Below are 17,239 nucleotides of genomic sequence, written 5' to 3'. Positions count from 1 at the left end.
GAAAAAAAAGTTCATCTTAGTCAACCCAATATAACTATTGTTTTTATACACCACTTTTATTCTGTCTACCTATAGATATTTTACATATTTTATAGTTTACATATCAGTTTGTATTTTTCTCATATTCTTTTAATAATAATTTTAGTAATACTCTTCTCTTTTTTAATTGAAGTATAGTTGATTTACAATGTTGTGTTAGTTTCAGGTGTACAGCACAGTGATTCAGTTATACATACATATATATATATATATATATATATATATATTCTTTTTCAGATTCTTTTCCCTTATAGATTATGACAAGACATTGAGTATAGTTCCCTGTGCTATACGGTAGGTCACTGTTGGTTATCTATTTTACATATAGCAAGGAAATGTTCCATATCAAGAAACATACATTCTCTGAAAGCTTGCCTTAATGTTAATATGAACTTCTTCACTTGTGATGACTTTGACAACTAAAATTCACAAATTCTATCAGTAAATATTTCTTCTTTATCCTCTTCCAAATGGTTCTAATAACGTCTAATTGGCTTACCCCCCCGCCCCATCCCCAGGAACCCTCACTCCCTACCACCTTTTATTAACCAAGAAAGAAAATGGGTTGGGATGACTCACACATCTTTTTTTTCTTCATCAACCTCTGATGGATGACATGCTAATTGGGAGTAAAATGACTAGAGGGCAGGAAGATTCAAGGAGGATATCACTGGATATGTTAATTCACAAATTCAAATAATTAGTATGTGAAAATTTAGAGTTATTTGTTAAGAATGCTAGGGCAAATGAAAAGAGATGTGAATTATAATCAATACTAGAGTTTTCATTTAAATTCTGGTATACTTCTCATGCCCACTAGTAGACCAAATAGATGAACCACATAAGATACATCTGTGTAGTAACCTTATCTTTAGCTTACTTTTATTTTCCTGCATTAGCAGGTGGATTCTTAACCACTGCGCCACCAGGGAAGCCTTGGATGGGAGACATAAAAGAGTCCACAAGGAATCATTTAAAAGCAATCAAAGGTGACAATCACAATGAATAGGTTACTGTATTTAGTAATGAAAGCTTTCTATCAAGCTTGTTCTTGAAGTTAAGTACCACAAATTATATTCTGATATTTGTTATTTTACTGAAAAGGAGAATATAAATGCCAACCAAAACCTGGAAGAGCAGTTGGGAGATTCACCCTGGGCCAGAGATGTCATCCTGGGACTCTCAAGAACAAGTAGCTGGTGAATGACCTCAGCCAGGAGTTATGCTTGTGAATGGGTATGCTTTATCTTGGTCTCAAACACATTTGGAAAAATGAGATGCAAGATAAGAAAAAAAATCACTGGAAGATTTGCCAGGTTCCAAGACGAGGTCAGGATTTCACAGGGCACAGTCCTTCCCTACCCTTTTCCAGAGTCAGAACCTTGGACTGGATTAAGGAGCATGGAGAGGTCTCCATAGCCAAAGGCTGCTGGGAATAAGTGCCTGCCTGGGGGTGCACAGATCAGACGCACATGGTAGGGCCACTCCCAGAACTAGGGAAGATGAAGATCAAGAACCTCCCTGAATGGTAAAGCTCTATGGAGGTCTTCAGCAGGGCCAACAAGTAAGCCCAAAGGTAAAATTGTTAAGTAGACCTCTGTAGCCCCCTTAATTACCAGGAATTCATTCTTGGCTGCCTTCCCCCACACAGGCAGGAAGATCCCAAGCAGGTACTGACACAGCTTGGGAAGAATATGGTGTTAGAAGAGTAGGCTCAAGTTCTGGTTCCACCACTTACAAGGTGCATAACTTGGGCCACGACTTTAACTTCTCCCGTTGTCAAGTGGTGGGATTGGAGGTAGGGCAAAAAGGTTGAATTAGATGTCTTCAAAGGTTCCTTCTGTGGCCCAAGATGCTGTGAGCATCACTGAGCCTTGGTGTCCTCGACTTTAAAATGGGATCATAAAACAAGCTCATTAGTGCCTGGAGAGTTCGCCGTGCTTTCTCCAGTTTTTTTGCGAAAAGTAAGTATATTGGTAAAATGGAAGGGAGAAACTAGGGAGGAAAACAATTAAGACCGCAGCTACAGATTTCTTCTTCAAGTTCAAAAACTTAAGCTTAAAAGAGAAGATACACAGAATGTCATCTCTTCACACCCATGTTGTCTCAAACAACAATTGCCAGTCCAGTAGCCCTATTTTGGAAGTAATGGGGTGATTTTTTTTCCTGCAAAGTTTATAAAAAATTATTGTTCATGAAATAGTTCTGGAGATCAAAATAAAAGACAAAAGTCATAAATAATTAATTACACCAACCTATCCACTCCTTTCCCCTCACCATTTTCCAGGTCCTACTCAGTCTTTGTTCTGATGCACACGTGTTTTTAATAGTTATAAAAATTAAACCTGGGGATAGTAGCTGAACTGCACTTGATTCAGATTTATGAAAACAGCAGTGTTCCTGTTTTAGGGTATTTGCAAAAAAGAGATTAAAGTCTTCTGTGGTTTTTTTTCAATCTTTTTCAATTTATTAAGGCTTGTTTACCGCCTTGTTTTACATGTGATCTATCGTGGAGACTGTCCCATATATTCTTTTTTGGGTTTTTTTGACATCTTTATTGGAGTATAATTGCTTTACAATGGTGTGTTAGTTTCTGCTTTATAACGAAGTGAATCAGCTATACATATACATATATCCCCATATCTCCTCCCTCTTGCATCTCCCTCCCACCCTCCCTATCCCACCCCTCTAGGTGATCACAAAGCACCAAGCTGATCTCCCTGTGCTATGCGGCTGCTTCCCACTAGCTATCTGTTTTACATTTGGTAGTGTATATATGTCAATGCCACTCTCTCACTTCGTCCCAGCTTACCCTTCCCCTTCCCCGTGTCCTCAAGTCCATTCTCTACGTCTGCGTCTTTATTCCTGTCTTGCCCCTAGGTTCTTCAGAACCTTTTTTTTTTTAGATTCCATATATATGTGTTAGCATATGGTATTTGTTTTTCTCTTTCTGACTTACTTCACTCTGTATGACAGACTCTAGGTCCATCCACCTCATACAAATAACTCAATTCCGTTTCTTTTTATGGCTGAGTAATATTCTATTGTATATAGGTGCCACATCTTCTTTATCCATTCATCTGTCGATGGACACTTAGGTTGCTTCCATGTCCTGGCTATTGTAAATAGAGCTGCAATGAACATTGTGGTACATGACTCTTTTTGAATTATGGTTTTCTCAGGGTATATGCCCAGTAGTGGGATTGCTGGGTCGTATGGTAGTTCTATTTTTAGTTTTTTAAGGAAACTCCACACTGTTCTCCATAGTGGCTGTATCAATGTACATTCCGACCAACAATGCAAGAGGGTTCCCTTTTCTCCACACCCTCTCCAGCATTTATTGTTTGTAGATTTTTTGATGATGGCCATTCTGACTGGTGTGAGGTGACACCTCATTGTAGTTTTGATTTGCATTTCTCTAATGATTAGTGATGTTGAGCATCCTTTCATGTGTTTGTTGGCAATCTGTATATCTTCTTTGGAGAAATGTCTATTTAGGTCTTCTGCCCATTTTTGGATTGGGTTGCTTGTTTTTTTCATATTGAGCTGCATGAGCTGCTTGTAAATTTGGAAATTAATCTTTTGTCAGTCGCTTCATTTGAAAATATTTTCTCCCATTCTGAGGGTTGTCTTTTTGTCTTGTTTATGTTTTCCTTTGCTGTGCAAAAGCTTTTAAGTTTCCCGTTTGTTTATTTTTGTTTTTATTTCCATTTCTCTAGGAGGTGGGTCAAAAAAGGATCATGCTGTGATTTATGTCATAGAGTGTTCCGCCTATGTTTTCCTCTAAGAGTTTGATAGTGTCTGGCCTTACATTTAGGTCTTTAATCTATTTTGAGTTTATTTTTGTGTATGGTGTTAGGGAGTGTTCTAATTTCATTCTTTTACATGTAGCTGTCCAGTTTTCCCAGCACCACTTATTGAAGAGGCTGTCTTTTCTCCACTGTATATTCTTGCCTCCTTTATCAAAAATAAGGTGACCATATATGTGTGTGGGTTTATCTCTGGGCTTTCTATCCTGTTCCATTGATCTATATTTCTGTTTTTGTGCCAGTACCATACTGTCTTGATTACTGTAACTTTGTACTATAGTCTGAAGTCAGGGAGCCTGATTCCTCCAGCTCCGTTTTTCTTTCTCAAGATTGCTTTGTCTAGAGAAATTAAGGAAACACTCCCATTTACCATTGCAACAAAAATAATAAAATACCTAGGAATAAACCTACCTAAGGAGACAAAAGACTTGTATGCAGAAAACTATAAGACACTGATGAAAGAAATTAAACATGATACAAACAGATGGAGAGATATACCATGGTCTTGGATTGGAAGAATCAACATTGTGAAAATGACTACACTACCCAAAGCAATCTATAGATTCAATGCAATCACTATCAAACTACCAATGGCATTTTTCACAGAACTAGAACAAAAAATTTCACAATTTGTATGGAAACACAAAAGACCCCGAATAGGCAAAGCAATCTTCTGTGGTTTTTAATCAAAGCCCCAGAACAGTTCTCTGGTACACAGATTGAATTTGTTTTGATTAAATAAGAATTATTGGCAAAGGAAAACATATTTTTTATTATCACTGAAATAGTTATCTAGCCATGCCATCATGCTATGCACTATTTTAAGCACTGGATTAAGCCCCTCAGGAGCTAATCTAAGATGAACGTTGATAACCAGAAAATAAAAAGTATGGAATGAATAATGTTATTAACAAATGACTATGTGCATACACTCAATAGATGGAAGGATGGTTTCTCTCTTATCCTTCCACTGAAATATACCTGTCCCTTTTTCTCATCTTTTTCTTTGGAGCTGAGCAGCTTCACCAGTGCAAGCTCTTTACATGAACTTAGGCTCAAAAAACAGATGCCTCTGTGTCTGTAAAGCTTTTATTTTTAAGCCCTTAAAAATATATTTACTGCACAAGCAATGTTGTAACAGCTCTACTGGAAATCAAAAGTCGTAAAATTCACCCACAATCTCATCAACTCAAATATATGTAAAGTGAAATTGTTTTCATTGTTCATATAGTATTATGGTTAATCATAATACAAAGATTAACAATCAGTGAGTACATACTATATGTCAGACTGTGCTAAACACTTAAAGTGAATTATCTCTTGCTTATCTCTTGTAATTCTGAATGGCTTATATAATTACAGGGTTTTGAAATCAATAAAACACCAATCTGGGTATTGCTGTGCAGGTGTCTTGTAGATGTGGTTAACACCCATAATTAGTTGACTTTAAGTAAAGGAGATTATCCCTGATCATCTAGGTGGCTCATCCAATCAGTTGAAGGCCTTAAGAGCAAAACCTAAGGTTTCTTGGAGAAGAAGGAATTCTGCCTCAAGACTGCAGCATCAACTCCTGCTTAGTTTCCAGCCTGCCAGCCTGCCCTTTGGATTTCGGACTTGACTCATCACATGAGCCAATTCTTTAAAATAAATCCCATGTAGGTGTATATAAAGAGATTCTATTTCTCTAGAAAATCCTGACTGATAAATAGTGGCATCTGTGTCTGGATTCTTTCAACTAGCATAAAGTTTTCAAAGTGCATCCATGCTATAGCATGTACAGGTTTTTGTTTTGTTTTTGGTATTTCTCCTTTAACATTATATTACAGGCATTTCCTCATGTTACACATCTCCACCTTTTTAAAATGCTGGATAATACTACTTTGGATGGACATATTTCTTGACCATCACCCAACTGTTAGACATGTCATTTCTTGACAACTTTGCTGAATGTTATTGACTTTACCTAACCACCAAAGGGTACAAGCATAAAATATGATGAAAGGCTTGAGTTACTGTCCGTTTTCAGGTTCAAGGGAAGGAAGTCACATTAAACACATTCTTTGTAGTATATGAATTCAAGAAAAAGCAAAAACAAAGAACTTCTATTGACATCCAACTATATGCCCAGTACTGCACTGAGTGCTAGAAAATCTGAGGGAGAGGAGTTAAAAAAAGAATACAATTTTGTTATTATTGCAATAATAAATATTTTCCATCCATCATGGATGGATCTGTCCACTATCAACAGGAAATGTGGTTTGCACTGTTTTGTCAATAGCCATGATTGTTTACATTGAGTCTTTTATCCCTTTTTGTCTACTACCTACAATTAAGAATTTAGTCTGACTCAGGAAGAAAGTTGATTCTGGTGAGGATCTAATAGGTTTCTGTGTATGTCTCTATCCATTAAAATGTATAATGCTGTTTGTATGTGTTTGAAAATTTGACTTACATGGTATTAGTCTGGATGTATTTGTAATTTGCCTTTTCTTTTTGAAATTTTTTCATTACGTCTTTGAGATTCATTCATATTAATGCAGGTGATCCATTTTAAGTGCTGTTCAGTATTCCATACCACACTCCCTGTTGTGTTTCTGTTTTCTATATCATTAAATTCTGCTCTTATCTAATGATTTATTTCCTTCGTTTTTTATGTTTACCCTATTCTTTTTCTAACTTTTTGAGTTGACTGCTTAGCACATTCACTTGTTTTTTTTCAATATATGCATTTCCTTCTAAATTCTGTGCGTGAGTCCTATAAATTATTATATAGTATTTTCATTGTTGTTTAGTTCTAAATGTCTTATAATCTCTATTATGATTTCTTCTTTGAACTGTACATTCTTTACAAATATGTTTCCCAGTATCCAAATATATGGGGATTTGGGGGCTTTTTACACTCCTTCTTGTTATCTCTCTGTGATGAATTTGACTGAATTTCTCACACTACCTTCCAGTTTACTAATCTTTACTTCAGGCGTATTTACTGGATGTCTAATCTTGGGCAAAATACTGATCCGGCTGCCTGTGCCTCTATTTTCCCATCTGTAACAATGGGCATAATAAAATATCAACCTCAGAGTCATTGGGAGATTTAAAAATGAGACTATACATAAAGTGCTCAGAGTAAACAGTACCTGGCTCATATAGTACATACACAATAAATGTTAACTATTATTATAGGTAATACACTCTTCATAGGGTTTCTCATGAAATCCTCAAAACAGTTGTGGCTCTCACAGGTGAGTCATGGTCACAGAGCTCAAAGCATGGCCAGGAGTTGAGGAGAGAGATTCATGTAAAATATTTTCAGTGTGACTAAATTTACAAACTTACTCTCTTAGTCTACTGTGTTTACTTTGGTAAAGAAATATTTCCTTTTATCCTATAAATGAAAAAAAATGTCAGGGTTAAAATAATGACACCTAAAGGACCCATTAAATGTACCGAATGGAATGTTTGTTCATTTCAATACCACTTGACATCACTGAAATAAAAGTCTCAGGATCTTGGTAGCACCAGAAGAAAAGGCATTTCGATTTTTTTTTTTTTGGTGTCTTCTGAAATCATTTTCATTGCGATTCAATAACTTAATTAAATTCTGCAAATATGTACTGTTCAAAGGACGTTAGGTCCAGCAGTGGGAGTAAAGATATAAAAATGGATGGCATAAGACCCCTTCCCTCAAGAAGCTCCCAGTCTAAAGAGGGCCAGTCACAGATATAACTGAGCAGAACCAGAGTCCAGGTGGGGAAAGGACTAACGCAAGGAGGGAGCAGGAGCTCTGGAAAGACAGGGAGGCAGGGGAGAAGGAAGAGGAGAAGAATGAGGAAGGCTCAAGAGTAAACACAAAGAGAGAACTATTTCAGGATTTCTATGGAAATGTTTGCAAGTCTGCAAGCACATCAGGGAAATGCCACTTATGTTTCTTCATCCAGCAAGGAAAGGAAGTTGCAGTCAGTACAGCTGGCATTAACATCACACAGGCCGACCCATGGAAGCCGGAAAGGAGGAGGAAGACTGTTCAGACACACAGACTGAGTAACCACATGAGGTGAGCAGCAACAGGGGGACTGGGACCTGAATACCTGCTTCTTCAACTTCGATGTGCACACACTCAGCTGGGGATTTTGTTAAAAGGCAGATTCAGTCAGCGGGACCATGCTTTGAGTAACAAAGAGGTAAATGAGCCTGGCAAGGGCATCCACAGGACTTTGCAGTAATGGTGGCATCCACCTCAACAGAGCAGAAGGACCCTGCCGCCAGCCTCAAGCCCAGCGCAGTGAGGACCAGCTCCAACAACACACGAGCAAGTGGGGCTGCTCCGGTAGAGGCCCTGGACACACAACGGTTCCCGCTGACTCCTGGTCTCTCACTTAGCCACCCTCTTCAACCTCAGAGGAAAAGCTTCCTATGAAGCCACCTCAAACTGGCAAACTCATCTTGACTACAAGAAATGTGCCCTAATGTTGGCTGATGAGGGGATGGGAGCTCATCTGCCCCAGAATTTTTCTTTAAGAGCAAAAGACAACCCAATTCTTAAAGACGCAGACGTAAAGAATGGACTTGAGGACACAGGGAGTGGGAAGGGTAAGCTGGGACGAAGTGAGAGAGTGGCATGGACATATATACACTACCAAATGTAAAATAGCTAGCTAGTGGGAAGCAGCTGCATAGCACGGGGGAGATCAGCTCAGTGCTTTGTGACCACCTAGAGGGGTGGGATAGGGAGGGTGGGAGGGAGACGCAAGAGGGAGGGGATATGGGGATATATGTATACATATAGCTGATTCACTTTGTTATACAGCAGAAACTAACACAACATTGTAAAGCAATTATACCCCAATAAAGATGTTAAAAAAAAAAAAAGACAACCCAATTCTGAAGCAGAAATGTTTCCATCCCACCACGGATAAAAATGCCATAAACCCTCAAGTTTCTGCCCCCACCTGCATCCTCTGCCTCCAGGGCACCTTCCATTATGAGGGATGGTGACCATGGCTTTCCTCAAGGAAGCGGGGAGGATTAATTCATGACCTCAATGGCAAAACCCGCAGAGAACAAAGTTCTTCCTTCCCACCCCAATCTCCATTCTTTAGTGAAAGTTCTGATGACCTTCCAAATACTAATAGGTAAAAATGAGGTTAGGGCCTGGTAGAGACCACAGAGCTTCACAGTACGGCAACAAAATACAAATTTCTTGAAAACTTTGCTTTGTAATCAACTCAAGAAAGGCAGATAGGGCTTCCCTGTTGGCGCAGTGGTTGAGAATCTGCCTGCTAATGCAGGGGACACGGGTTCGAGCCCTGGTCTGGGAAGATCCCACATGCCACGGAGCAATTAGGCCTGTGAGCCACAACTACTGAGCCTGCGCGTCTGGAGCCTGTGCTCCGCAACAAGAGAGGCCGCGACAGTGAGAGGCCCGCGCACCGCGATGAAGAGTGGCCCCCACTTGCCACAACTGGAGAAAGCCCTCGCACAGAAACGAAGACCCAACACAGCCATAAATACAAAAATAAATAAATAAATAAAAATTAAAAAAAAAAAAGGCAGATATACAAATCATATATCAGGTAAGGATCTAGTACCCAGAATATATAAAGAACTCTTACAACTCAATAATAAAAAGGCAACCCCAACCCCAGTTTTTACAAATGGGCAAAGGATTTTCTCCAAAGAAAATATACAGATGAACAATAAGCACGTGAAAAGATGTTCAACATCATTCCTCATTAGGGAACTATAAATCAAAACCACAAAGAAACACTATCTCACACACATTAGAATGGTTATAAAAAACAAACAGAAAATAACCTATGTTGGTGAACAGGCTTCCCTGGTGATGCAGTGGTTAAGAATCCGCCTGCCAATGCAGGGGACACGGGTTCGAGCCCTGGTCCGGGAAGATCCCACATGCTGCGGAGCAACTAAGCCCGCGTGCCACAACTACTGAGCCTGCGCTCTAGAGTCTGTGAGCCACAACTACTGAGCCCACATGCTGCAACTACTGAAGCCCGCGCACCTAGAGCCCGTGCTCCACAACAAGAGAAGCCACTGCAATAAGAAGCCCATGCACCGCAACGAAGAGTAGCCCCTGCTCACCACAACTAGAGAAAGTCCGTGCGCAGCAACAAAGACCCAACACAGCCAAAAATAAAAAATTAATTAATTAATAAAAAAAATAACATATGTTGATGAAGATGTGCATGTATGTAAAATGATACAGCCCCTGTGGAAAACTATTTGACAGTTCCTCAAAAAGTTAAACATAGTGTTACCACATGACCCAGGTAGTGTTACAATTGATGTAGGCAATTCTTCTCCTAGGTATATACTGAAGGGAATTGAAAACATATCTTCACCAACAACTTGTACACGAAATGCTCATAGCAACATTATTCATAATAGCCAAAGAGTGAAAAACAATAACTGTCTATTAACTTATTATTGGATAACAAAATGTGGTGTATCCATACATTGGAACAGTATTCAGCTACAAAAAAGAATGAAGTACTAATACATGCCACAGCATGGATGAACCTTGAAACTTTATGCTCAGTGAAAGAATCCAAACACAAAAGGCCACATATTATATGATTCCATTCACATGAAACGTCCAGAATAAGCAAACCCAGAGAGACAGAAAGTAGATTAGTGGCTGCCATAGGATGGGGGTCCAGGATAGGGACTGACTGCTAATAGGTATGAGGTTTCTTTTTGGGGCATGACTTAAAATGTTCTGAAATTAGACAGTGATGATGGCTGAACAACACAGTGAATATAATAAAAACCACTAAATTGTACACCTTAAAATGGTAAATTTTATTTATGTTATATGAATTTTACCTCAATTAGAAAAAGCAAACACATACTTTCAAACTAAATTGATTTTAAAAACTGAAAAAGAGAAAGGCAGGTAACACTAAATGTGATTCATTTACATTTTGATTGGTTGACAATTTGATGACTTTTCCATGGGGTGGGAGAGAAGACAAAACCATAGGGAGACTTCTTTTTTTCCTTTTAGTTATCATACTAATAGCACAAAGACTGCCAAAGATGCAGCATTTTGTTCAAGTTTTCACTTAGTATGATATGTATAAGCTTATCAGATCCGAAGGCCTTACCATCTGGAAATACCAATTTGAAAACCCAAGTGATGCCAGACATGTTTATTAACAGCTCAGAAAGAAGATGATCAATTTAAAGAAAAGTTGTGATTACAGATTGTAGTTCGTAGCCCACAAAGGAGATGTTTGAGAGCTTAATTTTTAATTATAGGTTATAAAAATCAATCAAAACAACCAATAGAAAACCAGGATTAATCTGAGAACAATATGACCTGAAAATCCCTGCAGGAGAAGAAAAATCAAACTAATGACCTAGAAAAAAGTCAGCTGTCATTAATTAATGACTTGAGTCCCTGCTGCATACAACCAGTTTGCTAAGCTCTATGGAGGATACACTTGTGGTCCTGGTCCTCATCTGGCTTACAGTCTGGGAGAAGATACGAATACAAGTCATATCAGAAACTTCCAGGTGTCGTCCAGATCTGGAGTTGAGTCTGCTCTAACAGGTATTAGCTGTATGACCTTAGGTAACCTACTTAACCCTGTTAAGATGCAGTATCTTCATCAAAGAGACATAACAACAGTAGCTATATCATGTGGTTTGCAATGTTAAGTGGCATAATGAATGCAGATAATTTAGCCCCACCCCTGGCAGGAAGGCTCAGTAAGTGTTAGCTGTTATTGAGTAACAACAGAGATAATAGCAGCAGCAAATGAGAATAGAGCTTTCAGAATTAACTTAGACTCTCTATGGTATAAGTAAAAACCAAACAGGAGCATATAATGCAAAGAGGAGTCACGAATCCAGATTTTAATTCCATTTCTACCACATACTTAGCTGTCAATGCCTTTGATTTTGGTTGCTTCATTGAAGTGCTTGAAGTATTTACTTCAGCAAAGGTACCTCAAAAATATTGTGAGAACCAAATGAGAAAATGTACGTAGGAAGCACTTTGATCTCAACCAAAGTCATGTATTATTCTTATTTCACAATGTATTTAATCTTATTATTCTTTTTTGTTCCTATTTCCTTGAAGACCATTCAAATTATAGAGCTATTAATGGTGGAAAGTCGGGAGGCCTAAAGACACACTCCCAGTGGAGGGCTGAACAGAAACTTCTTATTTAGAGCAGGCAGAAGCTCAAGTTTTGTTTATTTCAGCTCAGCTCCTGATTGTCTTCCAACTAATAAACACTTATACAAATACCAGTCTTAGAAACGTGGTGGGAAAGGCTGAAGATCCTAAGGCAGACAGAATAGGAAGAATGTGACATAAGTTAGATACAACTGGGCCCAAACTCTGCTCACCATTTATTTCCTTGCTCTGGGACAGAGGGTAAACAATTGCCTCTTTGTGCCTTAGTTTCATCATCAGTCAAGGAATCATACTTGACTCAGAAACATGGGGTAAGGGTTAAATGTGTTAAAGCGTAAAGTGAGAGAGTTTTCTTCTTCCTCCTTCTCACTTCAAGGAGGGTGGACCTTCCCTGTTGCTTCTGTCTTTCTCCCTGGGGAGCAGAGGGACCAGTGTTAAAAGGCGACTGTGAAAGCAGAGGGATTTGCCATTTTTCTCTTTTCCCTGTTAGACAGAATGGGGCTGACGGCTCCTCCATCTGAAAGAAGCCAGATACTGCATCGACAGGTGGTTGGTGTTGTAACGGGGCTTGAGGCCTCTATCACCATTGATTCTAAACAAATGAAAGAGGTCTGCAGATGGAGAGCACAAAGACATTTATAAAACATATGTAATAGAAGAATAAACTTTTCACCACCCTGGGAAGCAACAGCAACTTGGTCACCTGCTGTAAAATCAAAAAGGGGGACTACTCCATTCTTTTTAAAATTAATTAATTAATTTATTAATTTATGGCTGCATTGGGTCTCCGTTACTGTGTGTGGGCTTTCTCTAATTGCGGCGAGCAGGGGCTACTCTTTGTTGTGGTGCACAGGCTTCTCATTATGGTGGCTTCTCTTGTTGCGGAGCAGGGGCTCTAGGCGTGCGGGCTTCAGTAGTTGTGGCACGTGGGCTCAGTAGTTGTGGCTCAAGGGCTTAGTTGCTCCATGGCATGTGGGATCTTCCCCGACCAGGGCTTGAACCCGTGTCCCCTGCATTGGCAGGTGGATTCTTAACCACTGCGCCACCAGGGAAGTCCACCATTCTTAATTATAGAGTTGAAATATATTTTAATGATTTTTCACAGTTTACATCAAAGGTTGTAAATGTCCAAGGCCAGAAGTCCGGGCAGAAGCGCAAAAACCAGGCCTGCGGGGCCTGTGGTGGTCCTGACAGCTCCAGCCAAGCAGTGTCACATGGAAGTGAGGGTCCAGGGTGGCCTCATCTTCTGAATTTTTTACAGAGAAACTAAGAATCTGGGTCATTGTGTGAAACCACTCAATTTTTAAATGTTAATGAAAGCTTAAAGACAATTGTTAAGCTCTGTGAGGTCACACTAAATACTTCTGCAAGCCAACTTCCTGTTGAGCTGTCATCTTTCATTCTGGTTTTCCCACTGAAGACAGTATAGGAACATGATAAAACACAAGAGGGAAAGCCGCTGTGTTCAAAAGAAAGCAAACACCACAGGGACCAGGAAATGATCATGATGACCTCATACAGCCTCCCATGTTCTTGAGTGAATCCTGCAAGTGTTATCTAACTTCTTGCACATAACACGGGAAGAGAGGCCAAAGAGAGGATGCTGCCCCGGCCATCAAGAACCTACAGTCTAAGAGGCAGGACAGGACACGCACAGTAATGATAGTCAGGAGAGCTTGCGAGCCTACAGAGGAGGCCACCCCAGAGTCTGTAGGAATTCAAGGCTTTCTTGAAATTCCCATTAGGCTAGATTAAGAAAGGGAGAGGTTCAGATGCACCTTCCATAACAGAACAGGAATTCAAAAGGCAGGTATTATTGAGGAAGAAGGAAAGTGGGGGAAACACCCAAAGACAGAGGAGTCAGGGGAAGAAGAAACTAGCACTCATCAAGTGCCTCTGTCCTAAGCACCTTTACCGTCATCTAATCTAACAAGCCTTTATTCTACAATCTACAGTTGTCCCTGCATTACTTTAACCACAGGGGAGTGATTCCAGGAGCCCCCGCATATACCAAAATCCAAGGATGCTCAAGTACCTTATATAAAATCGTGTAGCACAATGAATACATACAAGAAAGGTTAGAAAACTTGCCCATGGTCACATGGCCAGCCTCGAGACCAGGTCTGTCAGACCCCAAAGTGCAGCTCCTGCCACGAAGAGGTTACAAGAATGTATTTGGCCAGTGGTTTGGCTGGTGCTCGAGGGGTGGTTTAGAGAACTGAGACAGAATCCTAAGTTGGGGCATACCATGAAAGGCCTAGAATGCCAGGGAGGAGAATTTATACTTCCCTAAGCGTAGGTCCCTTCCGATAACTGGGTCATTGTGCAGATTAAAGAGAAACCATGTGTTACACTATAAAGTAATATACCAAGATTAGCTATTAGTAGAGATAATGAGCAGCCACTGAACATGTTTGCATAGGGATGGGCCTGGATTGGAGATAAAGCTGGCTAAGGTATGTAGGGGCTGAGATATGTAGGATGGATTAGAACAGGGAGATAAGTAGTTAGGAGGCTGTTCTTGGGAAGGAAAGTGAAGCCACACGGGGCTGGGAGATGGAAAAGGAGCTTCATCAGGAGAGGGAAAGAGAGAAGGCTGTAGAAGAAAGGAGGAGGTCAAGAGAAGCCATTCTGACTCTGCCATGTCCCCACCGCAAGCCCTGGCTTATTTCACTTTCTTGCTCAAACTAAACCTACCAGACCCGAGCTCGATCTATCAGGAACTGGTTGATGTGTATTGTATTCAACTGTCCAAATGTTCAGGTCATTCAGGGTAGGTGTATACTGGTGTCTTTCGAAGGATGCCTGGGGTGCAGGGCTCAGCTCTGAAGTCAGACACATCTGATTTGGAACCTGGCTCTTCTGCGGAATCGCAAGTCACTTCCTTTTTCCTTGTGGCAACGCAAAAGAGGAACCAGGCTAGCCCTAGTACCAGAGCGGTTCTCTAAAAGGATCTGGAACTGAAGGCCAGTCACAGGGACGTGGCTTGAATTCAGAAAAAACATTTTTAGGTGGCTGAAGAGAAGTGACTTGCCTAACAACTTGCTCAAGTCATCTTTCAGTTCAGGGAAAACACCTGACTGGAAGGAGGGAGGAGGATCTAATTCCTTGCCCCATACTGAAAACGTACAGGACAGAAGCAATCAGAATGCTGTACTTCCTGCATGCACTGCCTGGCCTTGCAGGGAGGGCAGGAGATTCTGACAGTAGCAGCCTGGTGGGAGAGGGGGAGAGGATGCTCAACGTGGGTCCAAGAGTCCATTCTGGTTGAAAAGATAACTCTTTGCCAAGAGGATGTCAGGACCCAGAGAAAGAATTCTCAGACTGCAACATCCTACGAGTAAAACCGGATGGATGTCTGCAGGAACCTAGCCAGGCCGAGTAAGCTCTCCATCTCCCCATCTCTGGATATTCCCCTCCACACTGATACTGGTGTTTCCCAAGGAGTTTGTATTCTGACCTCTTCATGGGCTGTCCACTCTCACAGGGTGATCCTATCTGCTCTTATCGATTCAGTTTCCACTTCTATCTCCTGCCTCATTCTGTCTTCCAAGTTCCAGGTCTTCAGGCAATCTCTACCTAGATATATATAGCTCAACATGGGACCCAACATACTAAAAATAAACCTATCTTTCCTTCTCCCAGAAGACTTCTGACTTTTCCTCCTGGGTTAGCTGGTGGTTTTAAAATAGGTCCACACATTATTTGACACTCTTCCCATCAGGAGATGGAGTCTCTGTTCCCTTCCCTTAAACCTGGGTAGGCCTTGTAATGGCCTTAATAAAGAAAATACAGCAGAAATGAGCCTGCATGGATGGAGTCTGAGGCTAGCTTAGAAAAGGGGTGACTTTCGATGGTTTCTCTTCTTGGGACACTCACTTTGAAGCCCTGAGGTACCATGTAAAAAGTCCAGCTACCCTGAAGCTGCCCTGCTGGAGAGACCAAATGGGAGAGCGAGTGAGTGAGTGAGTGATAGAGAGAGAACAGCTGTTTGAGTCTTCCAGGCAGTAAACACGTGAGTGATGGCCCTTCAGTTGATTCCAGCCCAGCCACCATATCCCTGCAATCACAAAAGTGACCTCACGTGAGAATTGTTTAGCTGAGCCCAAATAATTCTCAGAACGATGAGGGATAATAATATGATTGCTATTTTAATCCACTAACTTTGGAAGTAATTAGTTACACAGAAATAGATACCTGGGAGTTCCCTGGTGGTGCAGTGGATAAGACTCCGAGCTCCCAATGCAAGGGGCCCAGGTTCGATCCCTGGTCAGGGAACTAGATCCCACATGCATGCTGCAACTAAGAGTTCACATTCCACAACCAAGGAGGCTCCCTGCCGCAACTAAGATCCAGCGCAACCAAATTAATTAATTAATTGGCTTATTAATTTAAAAAAAGAAAGAGATACCTGGAAGAGTTCCCTATCTTCCTAAATTGTGTTGTCACTGCAGACATTTTTTGAGGGCTGTGTAGACTATGGTCAGGTACTGTTCAAAGCATAATTAACTCTAACTGATCTTCACAACTCTGTGAGGTGAATTCATTTTCAGGTGAGAGACTGAGGCACAAGGAAGTAAAGTAGCTTGCCCAAGGTCCACAGGAAATAAGTGACACAGCTGAGATACCGAAGCAGTCTGGGTCTAAAGTGGTACACTTTGGGGACATTCTAGACAACTCTGCATCCCATCCCAGGCCCACATCGAACAGCCACCAAGTTCTGCTGATTCTACTGTCTAAACAACTCTCCAATCTGTCTCCCTCCCTTCCATCCTCACTGGCACCACCTTGGTTCAGGTCGGCCTCGTTTCTCACCAAGACTATTTCATCAGCTTCCTAACACTCTCTCTGCTTCTGGTCTTGTCTCTTCCAATTCATCCTCCAAATCAAAGCCAGAATGATCTTTCTGAGATGCAAATCTGGGTGAGTCACTTTCCTGCTTAAAGCCCTTTCAATGGTTTCCCATCACGGGGTGGCATGCAAGCTCCTTGGTCCGTCCCCCAGCCCCGCCCCAGTGCCCAGGTCTCTGAGCCTGTGCACATAGGCCCCTCTGCTTTCCGACTTTACTTGTTTACCATTTCAGCAACTTCAAAACTCAGCTCAAGGGACTTCCCTGGTGGCACAGTGGTTAAGAATCCGCCTGCCAATGCAGGGGACACAGGTTCGAGCCCTGGTCTGTGAAGATCCCACATGCCGCGGAGCAACTAAGCCCGTGCACCACGAC

General features: G+C 41.0%; 1 protein-coding gene across 1 annotated transcript in view; it reads right to left on the bottom strand.

The window, feature by feature from the left end:
* The window catches only part of SLC1A1 (solute carrier family 1 member 1), a 73,793-nt gene that overhangs the window by 38,183 nt on the left and 18,371 nt on the right, over window positions 1-17,239 (bottom strand). The window lies entirely within an intron of this gene.

The sequence above is a fragment of the Balaenoptera physalus genome (assembly GCF_965194825.1).
Source record: "Balaenoptera physalus genome assembly, chromosome: 7".
Lineage (NCBI taxonomy): Eukaryota > Metazoa > Chordata > Mammalia > Artiodactyla > Balaenopteridae > Balaenoptera > Balaenoptera physalus.
Note: the sequence above shows the minus strand (reverse complement) of the source record. Positions and strands in the feature narration are given on the sequence as shown.